This window comes from Mesoplodon mirus (assembly GCF_964341445.2).
Source record: "Mesoplodon mirus genome assembly, chromosome: X".
Taxonomy (NCBI): Eukaryota; Metazoa; Chordata; class Mammalia; order Artiodactyla; family Ziphiidae; genus Mesoplodon; species Mesoplodon mirus.
In genome coordinates, this window is record NC_138981.1 from 16,675,736 (window position 1) to 16,691,933 (window position 16,198).

At 48.3% G+C, this 16,198-nt stretch overlaps 1 protein-coding gene across 3 annotated transcripts in view; it reads right to left on the minus strand.

Annotated features, from left to right (window-relative positions):
* Nucleotides 1-15,501, minus strand: part of RAI2 (retinoic acid induced 2) — a 63,694-nt gene extending 48,193 nt beyond the window's left edge. The window contains exon 1 of one of the 3 annotated variants that reach the window (XM_082608921.1): nt 15,383-15,501. The gene's annotated coding sequence lies outside the window, so the exon portion shown is untranslated. Of the gene's footprint in view, nt 1-14,790; nt 15,064-15,382 lie in introns of those variants that run through there. The other 2 variants (XM_082608922.1, XM_082608920.1) reach the window with 2 other exon arrangements.
* Between the last annotated feature and the right edge of the window lie 697 nt (nt 15,502-16,198).

Below are 16,198 nucleotides of genomic sequence, written 5' to 3' on the forward strand. Positions count from 1 at the left end.
GCTTCTTCCTTCCCCCTGCCAGGCTTTCCAGCGCCTCCCAAGGAGCCCCTAGTTAAAATGAATGCACTCCAGAACAACTGACAAGGGAGTGACCCAAGCTAACAGTGGTACAAGTAAAGTTGGGACTGACAGAGGGCCAGGTCCTCAGGACAGGAGCAGGAAGGCGGATTCTCCCAGCTGATGTGAGCCAGCAACCACTGCTCCTTGCGGACCGGGAGGTAACAGCTAAGCCCCAGGCCACACCTAGAGTCTGTCATACAGAGTGAAGTAAGTCAGAAAGAGAAAGACAAATACCATATGCTAACACATATATATGGAATTTAAGAAAAAAAATGTCATGAAGAACCTAGGGGCAAGACGGGAATAAAGACACAGACCTACTAGAGAATGGACTTGAGGACACGGGGAGGGGGAAGGGTAAGCTGTGACAAAGCGAGAGAGTGGCATGGACGTATATACACTACCAAACGTAAAATAGGTAGCTAGTGGGAAGCAGCTGCATGGCACAGGGAGATGAGCTAGGTGCTTTGTGACCACCGAGAGGGGTGGGATAGGGAGGGCGGGAGGGAGGGAGACGCAAGAGGGAAGAGATATGGGAACATATGTATATGTATAACTGATTCACTTTGTTATAAAGCAGAAACTAACACACCACTGTAAAGCAATTATACTCCAATAAAGATGTAAAAAAAAAATTTTTTAAAGATGCAGAAATTAGTCCTTAAGCCCCGATAGATAATGTTCATCCAAAGATCCTAGCACCAGCCGCCCCGGAGCACCTGGGAACTTGTCAGAAATACAAATTCTTGGGCCCCACTCCAGGTCTGCATGGGGAGCGGGTCCTAGGAATCTGTGTTTTAACAAGCCCTCCAGATGATTCTAATGCACACTAAAGCTTGAGAACCACTGGTCTACAGGCCTCCAAGAAAGGGAGGAGCTGTGCCGGGCTGGGAGGGAGGAAGAGAGGTGCAAAGCGGCTGGGTGTTACAGGACAGGTGAGAGCACAGGGGCAGAGTGAAGCAAGCATGCTCTAGAGCCGCGCTGTCCAATATGGTAGCCACTAGCCACAAGTGGCAATTTACATTTAAAATAGAAAGACAAATATTGCATGATCTCACTTAAATGTAGAATATTTTGAAAAAACCCACAAAACCACATTTATAGTAACATAGAGTAGAATGGTGGTTACCAGAGACTGGGATGTGGGGGAAAAGGGGAGACTGAAAAAGAAAGAAAGAAAAAAGAAAATAGAAGGATGGTTGCTAGGGGTTGTTGGGAGGAGGGTGAATAGTGAGTTAGTGTTTAGTGAGGAGAGAGATTCAGTTTGCAAGACGGAAAGGGTTCTGGAGGTGGATGGTAGTTACTGTTGCACAACAATATGGATGTACTTAACACCACTGAACTGTACAGTTAAAAATGGTTTACAAAGCTACAGTAATCAAGACAGTATGGTACTGGCACAAAAACAGAAAGATAGATCAATGGAACAGGATAGAAAGCCCAGAGATAAACCCACGCACATATGGTCACCTTATCTTTGATAAAGGAGGCAGGAATGTACAGTGGAGAAAGGACAGTCTCTTCAATAAGTGGTGCTGGGAAAACTGGATAGGGACATGTAAAAGTATGAGATTAGATCACTCCCTAACACCATACACAAAAATAAGCTCAAAATGGATTAAAGACCTAAATGTAAGGCCAGACACTATCAAACTCTTAGAGGAAAACATAGGCAGAACACTCTATGACATAAATCACAGCAAGATCCTTTTTGACCCACCTCCTAGAGAAATGGAAATAAAGACAAAAATAAACACATGGGACCTAATGAAACTTAAAAGCTTTTGCACAGCAAAGGAAACCATAAACAAGATGAAAAGACAACCCTCAGAATGGGAGAAAATATTTGCAAATGAAGCAACTGACAAAGGATTAATCTCCAAAATTTATAAGCAGCTCATGCAGCTCAATAACAAAAAAACAAACAACCCAATCCAAAAATGGGCAGAAGACCTAAATAGACATTTCTCCACAGAAGATATACAGACTGCCAACAAACACATGAAAGGATGCTCAACATCTTTACTCATTAGAGAAATGCAAATCAAAACTACAATTAGATATCATCTCACACCAGTCAGAATGGCCATCATCAAAAAATCTAGAAACAATAAATGCTGGAGAGGGTGTGGAGAAAAGGGAACCCTCTTGCACTGCTGGTGGGAATGTGAATTGGTACAGCCACTATGGAGAACGGTATGGAGGTTCCTTAAAAAACTACAAATAGAACTACCATATGACCCAGCAATCCCACTACTGGGCATATACCCTGAGAAAACCATAATTCAAAAAGAGACATGTACCAAAATGTTCATAGCAGCCCTATTTACAATAGCCCGGAGATGGAAACAACCTAAGTGTCCATCATCGGATGAATGGGTAAAGAAGATGTGGCACATATATACAATGGAATATTACTCAGCCATAAAAAGAAATGAAATTGAGCTATTTGTAATGAGGTGGATAGACCTAGAGTCTGTCATACAGAGTGAAGTAAGTCAGAAAGAGAAAGACAAATACTGTATGCTGACACATATATATGGAATTTAAGAAAAAAAAATGTTATGAAGAACATAGGGGTAAGACAGGAATAAAGACACAGACCTACTAGAGAATGGACTTGAGGATATGGGGAGGGGGAAGGGTAAGCTGTGACAAAGTGAAAGAGTGGCATGGACATATATACACTACCAAACGTAAGGTAGATAGATAGTGGGAAGCAGCCGCATAGCACAGGGAGATCAGCTCGGTGCTTTGTGACCGCCTGGAGGGGTGGGATAGGGAGGGTGGGAGGGAGACTTAAAAGGGAGGGGATATGGGAACATATGTATATGTATAACTGATTAAATTTGTTATAAAGCAAAAATAAATAAATAAATAAATAAATAAAAAAAAATGGTTAAGAAAAAGATTAAAAAGTCAGGCCTCAGCCACACCAGTCACATTTCTAGTGCTGAAGAGCGACTTACGGCTAGTGGCTACCATATTGGACAGCGTAGGACATGTCCATCATCGCAGAAAGTTGTATTGAACCACACTGTAGAGAATCCCAGTTCCCCCTCCTTTGAGCTGTGTGACCTTGTGTAAGTTACTAACCGTCTCTGAGCCCCCGGTTCCTCCTTTATGAAATAAAGCTCATAACATCCACCTACCTCATATGGCTGTTATGGAGCTGGAACTAAAATAATAAATGTAAATCACCTGGTACAACTGTCCAGGCTATAGCAGGAGCTTGATAAATAATAGGTAATACTCTTGCTACTATGATTTTATAAGCAACCATCAGAGACATTTTCTAATAGGACTGACAATCTGCGTTGGCTAAGATGGACTCCTTTCACTATGTTTTGACTGCAAATTTCGAAGCTTGTGTGAGTGGCTCTGTTTTCAGCAGGACAAGCCAGCAGTACCATCCTGAAGCAACACCCATTTGCTGGCAGGTCAAAAAATGGGGCATTCTAATCCAGAAGCAGTACTGTAGAAGATTTGTAGTAAAGCTACAATCCTTGAAGTCGGAGAGCCTCATTTTGTGTGGAGATTTTTCCTTTTTCCTTTTAAACCACTAATGTCACAATCCATGGGAAGGGTCCATTACATTAGACTCAAGGCTTCAGTGTTCTTCATCTAGAAAGATGCCCGAGAGATCTTGTAACCTTCTTGCAGACCTCCCCCCATAAAGAAAGCAAAAAAACACAGCCGAGATATCATCAAAAAGTCTACAAATAATAAAAGCTGGAGAGGGTGTGGAGAAAAGGGAACCCTCCTACACTGCTGGTGGGAATGTAAATTGATACAGCCGCTATGGGGAACAGTATGGCGGTTCCTCAAAAAACTAAAAACATAATTACCATATGATTCAGTAATCCCATTACTGGGCAGACAAAACTATAAGTTGAAAACATACATGCACCCCTGTGTTCACAGCAGCACTACTCCCAATAGCCAGGACATGAAAACAGCCTAAATGTCCATCGACAGATGAATGGATAAAGATGTGTCATGCATACACACACACACACACACGCACGCACATATATATATAATGGAAAACTACTCAGCCATAAAAAAGGATGAAATAATGCCATTTGCAGCAACACGGATGGACCCAGAGATTATCATACTAAGTGAAGCAAGTCAGAGAAAAACAGGTATCATAAGATATCACTTATATGTGGAATCTAAAAAAATGATACAAAGGAGCTTATTTACAAAACAGAAATAGACTCACAGACATAGGAAACAAACTTATGATTACCAAAGGGGAAAGGGGGAGGAGGGATAAATTAGGAGTTTGGGATTAACACATACATACTACTGTATATAAGACAGATAAACAACAAGGCCGTACTGTATAGCACAGGGAACTATATTCAATATCTTGTAATTATCTATAATGGAAAAGAATCTGAAAAAGAATATATATATATACAACTGAATCACTTTGCTGTACACCTGAAACTAACACAACATTGTAAATCAACTATCCTTCAATAAAACATACACACACACACACACACAGCCAAGAGCAACTGTACAACATGGAGACATCCTCTGTGCTGAAGAGCAGTCATGAGGGAGAGAATGGGCTGGGAAAATGGGAATAGTACTTCATATGGGGTTTTATACTAATTAGGAAATAGGGAGTCACTGAATGTTCTTGAGCTAGAGCGATGAAGTCAGAGGGTTGCTTTAGCGAGAGGAAGAGCAGCTGGGGGAGCAAGACAGGAGTGGGGCAGAGTAGTGAGAAGACTGAGGATACTGCCAGGTGAACCACGCTGAGGCCTGTGCTCCCGACAGCGGTGGGCAGGGCTGAGGAGAGGAGGACGGCGGGTCGAGCCTATGTGAACTGGCAGCAGAGTTGACATGGGGAGCCAGGGATAAAGGGTCCAGGCTCCCGGCACTGAGGCTGCATGCTCAGACATCATGTCCAAGAGGCCAGTTTTCCCCTTCAAACTCTTTTGGAGGGATTTCCCTGGCAGTCCAGTGGTTAGGACTTTGCGCTTCCACTGCAGGGAGCCCGGGTTTGATCCCTGGTCATGGAACTAAAATCCTGCAAGCCGCGCAGTGTAGCCAAAAAAAAAAAAAAAAAAAAGAAAAGAAAAACAACTCCTCTGGAGAAGCATTTCCATTCTTCACACGGACTCTGGACAAAGCCAGCTCTGTGGGTAATGGGTCAGAAGAGTCAGGTAAGGGACTGGCAGCAGGACCCTTGCTCAGGTTGGTTTTTCTGGCTTAGAAATCATAACAAAGGCTCCCTTTCCTGATCTACTCAGGCCTCCTGGGTGAATCTCAGACTTTCTAATGTTCTGGATGAGTAACATTAAAAAAAAAAGGAGGATCCAACATGAGTTGGACAACTTCTGACTTTGTCAAAAAAAGATGTTAAACTACAAATGTCATCATTCATAAAAGAGACTTTAACACTAAGAGAAGTGGGAAAGGCCATTTTAGAATAAAGGGAAGTTCTGTAAAATGGAAAAGGTTTAGCTTTAAAAAAGAGACTGAGTACATTTTTACTCTTCTTCCATTTAACTGTGCATGCGTAGAAATGTTGTCCCACATGGGGTGGCAGTCTTCAAGCCTGGTCTGTAGGGATCACGGGTTTATGTGACTTTCCAAAACGGTTCCCTGTGCAGTTTGGGCTGTAAGAATCAGGCTTGTTGACCCCAAATCCAACTGCCCAGCTCCTAAGAGCAAAAACAAGGCCTAAGGTTTCTGGCGTGGGTGTGTCTAACATGGAAAGGCCAGGCAGAATCAGTCTCTTCTAGCCTTCTTAAAATGCAAGTGATAAGCCACAAAGGATCCTAGAACAAATATTGATATTTTCACATTCAATAATTTCATATTTAGTCTAGCGGGTTACTGATTTCTTTTTTTCACAAAAGGAAATTGCAGCCAGAGCTAATTGCTCAATCTGAAATGTATCTGGACATTGTTTAGATGTTGGAAAGGAAACGGTAACATTGCAGAGTTTTAGCAAAGAGGAGGGCATTATTTTAGAAAAAAATGCAAATGTAAATTAATAGAGAATGCAGTCCTGAATGGTTTTCAAAGCTTCAATGTACACAGTCGAAATAGCGCCTCTATTTTGAGCTTTCCTTGACATTTTTCTTATTTTTAAATGCAAAAGGAAATTCATCGGCACAGGCTCAATCCATTCCCATCCATTGATTTGTTGGCCAATCAATGGCCACTGTAATCTGAAAAAAATAACACCAGTTTCTCTGAACCTTTCCAAGCGAGGCTGTGTTCAGCTAAGCTTAATAAAGAGAAAAACAGCAAGGACCATCTGGAAAACACTCTTCCGGAGTCGCGAAAGATAGTGGCAGCCTTTGCCCAACCTGCTATAAATAAGTGTCTCAGGAAAAAAAAAAAACACCCGATTTTCAAATCTGTTTCTACTTAATACAGCTGCAATAGAGTTTATTTAGCTTTTCCCTATAGCAGGAAGACTGTTTGCATTTTTATGACAAGGGTCTAAATGTTTTTCACAGCCATTTCCATTGCCATTATTTTGAGGAACAACATACCACGCGGACCTGTCTGTTGGCTTCTGCAGCACTCAGTGGTGGCCCCAGTGGGCTCTGCACCATGAAACTGGCCTCCAAAGCCCAGATTTATGATCCTGCTTCCTCTCCCACTGTTGCAGCCATCACCCAAATCCTACCCTGCAAGGGCTGGGCAATTCAGAATGACCAAGAGTCACGTGCTGCAAATCAATTATTTATCTGCCTGGACCCAGCACTCGGTGGATGTCTGCCAGCTCATTGCCTCTTCCTTCAGGCTGACAAGGAAGAGTCAAACTACTCTTCAAGGGAGGCTAGAACTCACCAATGAGGGTCCAATTGCTGGCTGGCTTGGCCAACCCCTCCATGCTCACCTTTCCATCTTTCCTCACTGGCTAAGCCTGCAAAGGAATCCCTCTACAATCGACACTTGGAACTCCTTCGGACACTCTTTGGAAAAGGTCGGTCTGCCTTGGATGGCTGCAAAATGAAGTGGCCCCCAGTGATGTCTGCAATGAGCACCTGGCCATACCCTTGAGCACCCGCAAACACCCATCCCTCTCCAAAGACTGTCAGGGCAGGGTTGGTCCTGGGACACTGTCCTGTGGAACGAGCAATCCACCTCTCTGTTCTCTCTCTGTCCCCCAAGCGCCCATCCCATTTCCATGGATGGGCAGGGAATGGTTCAACCCCATGACACCTTCCCCATGAAGGCATGACCACCCCCCTTCTAGCCTTTCCAGGGACCAGCAGTAAGAAGATGGCCGAGGGCTCATCCAGCGGCAGCATTCCATCTGTTACTGTTGACTGCAGGCATTACCAGGACCGAGCTGGCTGGAGGAGCCCTGCTGCCGTTCTCTTTCCCAAGCAGAACTGCTGCAGGGAAATAAATGTGTGTAAGAGGGGGAAAAACCGGGAGGGGTGGTGAGGCCCACCTGAATTTGAATGTCCAATAATTTTGAAAAATGCTCCATCTCCTCACCATTGACTTTCTCTCTCAACAGTACTGGAAAACACAGAAATGAGTGGTGGGTAAAGCGCTGCTACGATCTGAAATGAGTCTATTACAGTGTTATGAGCAGAGCTCTCCCAAGTACACTAAAGGGCTAAATTAATTGGCTCAGGCTTAAGATGCTACAGGAGAGATGACAGTGGGGAGGGGGTGGGGTAGAGGAAGATGCCTGGTGGCTTTGAAAGCATGCCTGGAATCAGGTGTATATGAAAAAGAAATCGGGAAGAAACAGAGAAGCTGTTAGTTGTTACAGTGTGCCCCCCAATTACCTATGACTTATTTGATCACCTGACTAAAAAAAGAATCTCTGGGGCTTCCCTGGTGGCGCAGTGGTTGAGAGTCGGCCAGCCGATGCAGGGGACATGGGTTCGTGCCCCGGTCCGGGAAGATCCCACGTGCCGCGGAGCGGCTGGGCCCGTGAGCCATGGCCACTGAGCCTGCGCATCCGGAGCCTGTGCTCCGCAGTGGGAGAGGCTGCAACAGTGAGAGGCCCGTGTACCGCAAAAAAAAAAAAAAAAAAAAAATCTCTGTATAATCTCTTATACAATCTTATAGACCCTTCCACCCACTTTAAAATTAAATCAGGCACATGACCCACTTCCAACTGTTAATTAATCACCCCCATGAATTGTACATATAAGTCAGAGGGGGAAATTGTGTCTTTTATTATTTCAAACTGAAAATTTCCAAAAGCCACAAATTACCTATTAAACCTTGGTCTAGACCAGTGGTTCTCAACCAGGATCCATTTTGCCCCAGAGGGGACATTTGGCAAGATCTGGAGACATTTTTGGCTGCCACAACTGGGGTGGGGAGGGGGGCAACACTTCTGGCATCCGGTGGGTGGAGGCCAGGGATGCTGCTAAACAGCCTACAGTGCACACGGCAGCCCCACGGCAGAGTGACCTGGCCTAAAATGTCAACAGGGCCAAGGTGGAGAAACTGTGCTCTAGATAAAGGCAAATACGCTTGGCCTTCAATATTTGTATCTTTGGCACTCATCAAAGGAGAAAAATCCCATTTTCCTTGAAATCTAAGGTTGGCTTACATATATGTTTACTAAGGACATATTTACTCCTTTCCAAATAAATGAAACAGGTTCTCAATCTGAATCTGGGAACATTAAAGGAATACTGTGATGATGGTGGAGTTAGGCAGGGTGCATTTTAAATGCATATTTCATCAGTCTAAATGGATAGAAATTAATATCTCATAAAATAAAATGATTATCTAGTTACATTCCATACAAAACCAAAATCAATACACTGCATCTTACTTAACCTGCAATTAGTGTTTTAAAAAACTAAACCAAGGAAATGCCATTCTTTCCCATTTCTTGCTAGCTGGGTACACATTTCTGAGCATGAGCCATTAAAAAGCAAACAAGCAGACAAAGCCCCCCTTTTTTTACGCAGATTTTTCCAGAGCATAAAAAGCTTTCTGAATCATTCTATTTTATTTACTATAGATTCAATCATTCTTTAGTGAACAAAACATGCAGCCCATTCTGTTGGTTATGCCTGCCTGGCTCTCCAAATACCCTCAAAACTGGGATGATGAATCACATACTTTGTGGCCCCACTGTGTGTGTGTGTGTGCGCGCGTGCGTGTGTGTGCGTGTGTGTGCATGTGTGTGTGTGTGAGGTGGGTGTGGGAGTCCTTCAGCCAATTGTTTCCATAAAGTCTTAAGAGCAGGTGCTGAGATTCTCTAAAATTCCTTTAGTTCTAGAACATTCTGTGTGGCTGTGCGGTGTCCCCAGGATGAGGATGGGCTTCGGGCAGGAAAAAAAGCGTGTTCCTAGAGTTGGCCTAGAGCTTCCAGGCTAAAACCGTGGAGGAAAGAATGGCTGACAGCTATAGCATTTCGACCCTTCCGGGCCACCGTTCCTTTCCCTGAATTGTAAGGCCAAAGTGGGCATACACACAAAGGCAAAAATAACAGCAATGACAAAAACGCCAAAGCATACCCAGCCTTGGCTGCCAGTGAGGCCCAATTCCGCTGCTGAGAAAGAACAGTTGCTACAGTGCAGCTGGAGGAGCTTTTCCAGGGAACTGGTAATACCCTGGCTGTTAATGAATTATTTTTCGCCAGAATGTCGGATTCTTCCTGTGCTCCAGTAAACAGTCTGCTTCTGCCATGGGAAACAAAACCAGCTCCTTCCGAGGAGATCAAGGAGGTCAGCCAAGGGTCCCCTGTGGGGGCAGCCCCCTCAGGAGCCAGAGCCACAGGCGCCTGACCTATAAATCACCGAAGCTCCAAGTTCATTATTCCAGCTCTTTCTGTTTCCTTGGGCCATGCCCAGGGCCCAGGGTAGGGCCCAGGAAGACCACAGTGCCTGCTGTGAGCCTTCCCCCACCCTCCTGAGCTGCCCCTTGCACAGGGCTCCTCATCGATGGCACCACATGTGTGTAAAACTGGCCTTCCTGGTGTTCATCCTGTCTCTCTTGCAGAAACTGCATTTATTCCCTTGCTCTTGTTTTCATCAAGCTGTCAGGAAATGACTATGTGCATCCCCCTCTTTTCCTTTCTCTTCTTTAAGACTGGCCCCAGACCCAAATAACCCACTCTCAGCACAAGGATGTCTACTTGGGACACTATTCTCCAAACACACATCCCCGGGAAGGATATTATTAGAGCAGGTGTCAAGGAAATCAGTCGCTCAGGAGGGAGACAGCTCTCCAGTGGGCAAGGACACTGGCCTGGGGTGGGGTGGGCTGGGGTGGAGGAAAGGACGGCCAGCCCTGCCCACCCCACCCCTGTCTTGCTGTCATCTCCATTCAGTTTCAGAAGCCCACATTCCTCATGGAAGGTGACTGAGCAAACATGCTCATGGGCAGGCTTGATGGGGACCCCCCAAAAATGGCACCTTAGCTACCAATAATCAAAGTTGCCTGATGCCAGACTGCTGTGGCTCTTGAGTCAGGCCCATGCCTCCCACCTGCCATGGGGATGGAGGGTGTTTATGCCCCCCAAAACTTCTGGAGGTGCTATGAGGCTGAAGACACAGGCTGGCAGAGCAGAGCTGCCTAATAGAAATACGTGTGTAATTTTCAAGTTTCTAGTGGGCACACTAAAAAGATTAAAAGGAACAGGTGACATTAATTTCAACACTAGCTTATTTAACAAATATATTCAAAATATTATCATTTTAACATGTAATCAATATAAAAATTATTAGTGAGCTATTTTGCATTCTTTCTTTGTACTAAGTCTTAGAAATCCTGTGCATACGTTATCGTCATAGCATACCCTGCTTTGGACTAGGCACCTTTCACCTGCTGAAAAGCCACATGTGACTAGTGGCTACTATATGGGATGGTGCAGGTATAGAATATTTCCATCATCATAGAAAGTTCTATTAGACAGTGCTGGGCTGAAAGACCAAAAAAGCTGTGGGAAGAACAGTGACGTGTGAGAACAGCATGGGTGATAAGAATTACAGCAGAAATGGGAACTGCAAGGATTGGGATGTTCTAGGAGCCCAGCCCTACCTCTAAGTGGAGATTAAAACGGGCTCTTACAAAAGGCCCAGGGCCCATGTCGACATGGTGGGGGGCTGCAGGCTGCCCTCACAGAGGTGGCAAGGCCAGCGAGTATAATCATTACTTAAGGCATCTGCTGCTTGAGCAGCCTGTATCTTAGCTCTTCGGATCTGTTTAAGGCAGGGGCTGGGAGAGAAGATCACCAAAGTCACGTATGTTCTTTCAATAACAATTCTGGGTTTGCAATCTAATTTGGTGAAGCAGATACAGAAACATGATCAAATTACGTGCGCCTGTGTCTGCGCGTGCATGTGTGCCCCTATGAGTGTTCTTGGCTGGAGAGAGAAGGAGGGTCATGTGCGAAATCCAGAAGTACTAACGTGGCCACCCAAACCACCTCCTCAGCAGCTGCCATCAGAACACAGGAGAGCGGTAGCCTTGAAAGGCTCATCAGAAATTGTAAGCCACAAAGGAGACGCCTTGGGTCTGGTAAGAATGAGATGATGGGCATCTGGGCGGACGGTCAGGTGGGAGGGAGAAGTGGCAGTCGGAGACATTCTCCAAAGACAAGCGCTGCCAACTCTACAGCAAGGATGTCACCCTGATCCCCAAATCAAGCTTAATTCAGGGTCCCACACAAGCTTCTGTGCACGGGGGAGTGCAATTAGCCATCTTTCCCCTTCCTCAAGAGCCTCATCCTCTGAGGTCCCCCTCACGTCCTGATCATAGAGGCAGCAGAGTCAGCAACACCTCATATGTGGATTCAAATCCTGGCTCTCCCAGTGGCCCCAGAATTTCTAGGGGGTTAAAGGCCACCATCTGGTTGGAAGGGGGCTAAAAGACTTGCTTCGATGGTGCAGTTGCAGAGCAGGAACACACCTTATTTTTATTTAGAGTTTATTTATTTGAGACGGTTAAGAGTCAGAAATACCTTACCTACCCTCTGGGCCCACCACGGACCTCAGGCTCATTACTTAATCTGTCTCATCCTCAGTTTCCTAGTGTATAAGATGGGAATGCTACTGCTCATCTCACGTGGGCTCGTCGGCTTGGAACTACCCAGGGCTAGAACTGCAGCAGGACACCAGGTGCTCCGAGACCCCAACCAAACACAAATCTCTACATTTCTCCCTGCTGGTCTCCCTTGATAATAACTTACAGCTCCCTCCCACCACCATTCACTCCATCAGTTCCATCATTTAGTCACTCAACTCTCATTCATTAAGCAACGGTTGGGTGTTGGGAATTCCAAGATGAAAAGGCACAGTCTTTCCATCTGAAATAGTTAAGGACTATTTGGGGTCTATCTACTTGGCACATAAATAAGAGACTTGGGGGAAGGGTAGAGGAACATGTTGCCCCTTTAAGTCATAACCACCGAAGTCTGGAATCAGACACTCAACTGGAAATTTCTCTGAGCCTCAGATTCCTTATCTGTAAAATAATGCCTCTGTTACATCATGGTTTCCCACATGTAAAGTGTCTGGCAGACAGAGGGCAACAACAAATGTTAATTTCCTTCTCGACTTATTTCCCTCCACTACCCTCCTTCCCTGAATCTAAGGTTACAGAAGGAGCCAGCGAATAGACACTTGCTATTTTCTTCCTGGAGATTCAGAGCACACTGTGTGTGGATGTCTCCACATACAGAATACCTCCATTCTGGGTCAAGTGGTTCTGGGGAGACCAGTCCTATCTAGTTTCCAGGTCATTATAGCTAGGGCTATATTGGTCTTCTGGTGCTACAGCACTTCCATCGACACCTCGTCACACACCTTCCAGCCTCTTTCTTTCTTTCTTTCTTTCTTTCTTTCTTTCTTTTCTTCCCCCCTCCACTTCAGGGGTCCTGTCTTGGTGGCTCTGCTTTCTGGCTACAAGACTTTTCATTTATTTTACAGTTCTTGACCAAATGCCCATCAACCAAGTTCTCATATTGGCAACTGGCATCACCTGGAAAGCTGTTTTCTCATTTGTTCCTGAGATGGGCAGATTTTCCTGGGTCAAAACTCACCTCTGGAGGTCTGGGCTTCTTTGCATGATAAAGGACCTCCCTGGCTGGCTGAATGGCACCATGGGCTGGTGCCAAAGCAGCCAGTACCCCAAGATCCAGTCTGACTTGGCTCGTGGTGCCCGACCACCTTGTCAACGTCTCTAGTGGGCATCTGTCAGGATGAGGCAGAAGCGCCCATTCACAGGATATTGTGTGGGGGGTGGGGGGTAGCTGGCTTCTCTGGGCTTCCAAGGGGCAGAGAAATCGGGATGCCACCGGGCTTATAGCCTTCCAGCCACCCCGCCTTCAGAAAGTAGCACAGCTCCCTGTGTTCCCCTTTGAGAAGAAAACACTGAGGACAACAGTGGGTAGGGGCATAATGCTGCTCGGGTGAGCGGCTCCCATTCACTAGCCGCCCCACTGCCCTCCTCCCACGCTGCCACCCCTCTACTGGAACAAAGGCATATCACAACGCATTTTCAAAGTTATCAAAAGTCTCTTGGTCAATCAACAAACGATTCTGATGACGCAAAAGGAGGAAGAGAGACGTCTAGAAAACGGTGGGAGATTCCTTGGGAAAAGCACACAAAACCTCGCCCGATGCATGCAAGGCTAAGAATTGTTTTCTCCCTGCTGGCTGCTTTTCTCTCTGTTCTAAAGAGCAGCTTCCAAGAATCAGCTAAATAAAGGGATCACACTAGAGGATGAGAGATAATGCTAAACCAACAAAAACAAAGACCCAAATGAAACAGAGCCAGCCTGAGAATCCGCGGTTATCAAAACTTTGTTTGGCCGTATCTATTTATCATCGCTGCACACCCGGGCTCTGCGGAATATCATTCTGTTGATGTCACTTATCCTCAGCAAAATATTTACACATCCTTAAAAACGCCAGATGAGGGGGGCCGCCCCCGCACTGCCGCGAGCGGCCCCTCAAGCCCCGTCGCCGAGTTCTGGGTAGACCGTGAGGTGGGTAAAGACGGTGGGTGGCTCCAGCGGGCACAGGTAAAAGCTGCTGACAGTTCCGGCAACGCGGCCACGCAGGCGCTGCGCCCTGCCCTGCCCACCTCTCCCCTACCTGACTCTGTAAGAAGCAGCCACATCCCCGATACGGTGTCAGCGTCTCCTCCGCCTCCCCCTGCTTTTCTCATTGATTAAGTTCTCAAACCATTGTTAAAGCCGGGTTGCTTTTCCCCGGAAAACTGGGCTGAATTCATTAAGCTTCCCCCCATCACAAAAGGAATATTCATAAAAGTTTGGCAGGCAGAGAGGGAAGCTGACTGCGTGCCTTGGGGTGGGTGACAATTCGCTCCTCCACAGCCACCTTCTTCTTCCGTGCCCCATCCCTCTCTGCATCCATCCGTCGTGCCCCAAACCTACTCCAGGGACTTCTGACAGGGAAAAACAAAGCAGCAGCTGTTTGGCAACATTTCTACCCCCTCGCCGGCAACTGTGGTGGGATGCCATTTCCCCACCCAGGCGGAGCTTATCCTGAACAATAGTCGGGCTTTAAACGGCAAACAAGCAAACACACAGAGCATAACCCCAACCCCGAAAAAGCCAACGCGGAGGAAGGCAAGAACTCCCTCCGCAGCAAAAGGCACCGCTGAAACGCACGCAAAAATGCAGCGAGAAGGCTGCTCGGTGCCTAACATGGCAGAAAGCCCGAGCTGGTGCGGCCACCCCGGGTCCGGGCATTGGGGGGCACGAAGGCTCGCGGGGCGCCGACGCACACTCACCCAGCTCCGGGAGGATGCGGGGCTGGCCGAGCGTCACAAAGACGAGCCCAGTGAGATCTGGCAAAACCCAACTTTCCACCCGGCTCGCCAGGGCCGCCAGATACGTCAACAGAATCCATCTTTCGAAGGGCCTGGAAGGCGCCGGGTTTTCCGGGCCGGGGCAGAGCGGCAGAGCCGAAGGCGGCCCGGTGCGATGCCCGGGCGCGGAGTCCGCCGCGCGCCGCCCTCTGCGCCCGGTGCCAGCGCCGGTGGCGGCCCGAAACCCACTTCGGGGCCCCCGCCCCGCCGCCCGGCGCCGCCTCCCCGGCCGGCCCCGGCCCCGCCGGCCAGTGCGCGGCGCCGGGAGCAGGAGCGGGGCCCGGGGACGCCGCGCGGGTGGCGGCCTCGGCTCGCGTCCCCGCCCCCGCCCGGCCCTCCCCGCTGGCCCCGGCCTCCGGGCGCCGTCCTGCCTCCGGGAGCAGGCCCCTCCCCGGGCGCCGGGCCCCGCCAGGCGCGCCCAGCCCGGCGCGCCCCCTGCGTCCCGGTGGCAGGTCCGCGCGGGGAGGGCACGGGGGGGGTACCCCGGCCCGCACGGGGGGGTCGCGGCCGCTACCTTGCAATCGCGGCCGCCGCCTCCAGGAAGCCAAGGGGTGGTCGCGGGTGCGGGAACTCTCCGGTCTGGCCTCGCCGCCGGCCGCCTGAAGGGGGTGCGCAGCGGTGGGAGCTGCCGTCACCGCTGTCACCGAGCTGCTGTCGCCGCCGCTGCTGCCGGTCGTGCGTGAGCGTGTGTGCGCCTGTGTCCAGACGAGTGTGTCTGCGTGCGGCGCCCGGCCTTTACTATATACACCGAGGGGTGGGAGGAGGCGGGGAAGGGGAGGGCTTGGGGGAGGTGGCGGAGGAGGGGGAGCAGGAGGGGGGCGAAAGGGTACCCGAGGAGGCGGCGGCGGAGGAGGGACAGGTGATCTCGCCCACGGGGAGGGCGTGGCTGTCGGAGGCGCGGGGTGGCGGGAGGAAGGGGTGCCGGGGCGCGGGGGGCGGGGCCGACGCCGGGGAGAGCCGGCGGAGCGGGGACCCTGTTGCCTCCCGGAGGGCTGGGGACCATTTCAGACCCCAGGATGCAGAGGAGAGAGAACATAGCCCAGGAGAGAGGAAGTGGCTGGTGGATGGAGGCGGGAGAGGTGGTGAGGGCCCAGCGACCACCTCCTAAAATGCCAATTGTGATACAGGTCGGAGATCCTTCTCACAAGGTGTGAGATTATTAAAGACAAAATTAGCCTACAGACATAATCTCATTTACGCATACTTGCCTGAAAGGTGATTCATCTGTTAATGTAACATTTATTAAGCACCTAGTGTTTGCCAGACACTGGGCTAAGAACTGGTGTTACAGAGATGACTATGTGATCGCTAACCAGTAAATAAATCACAG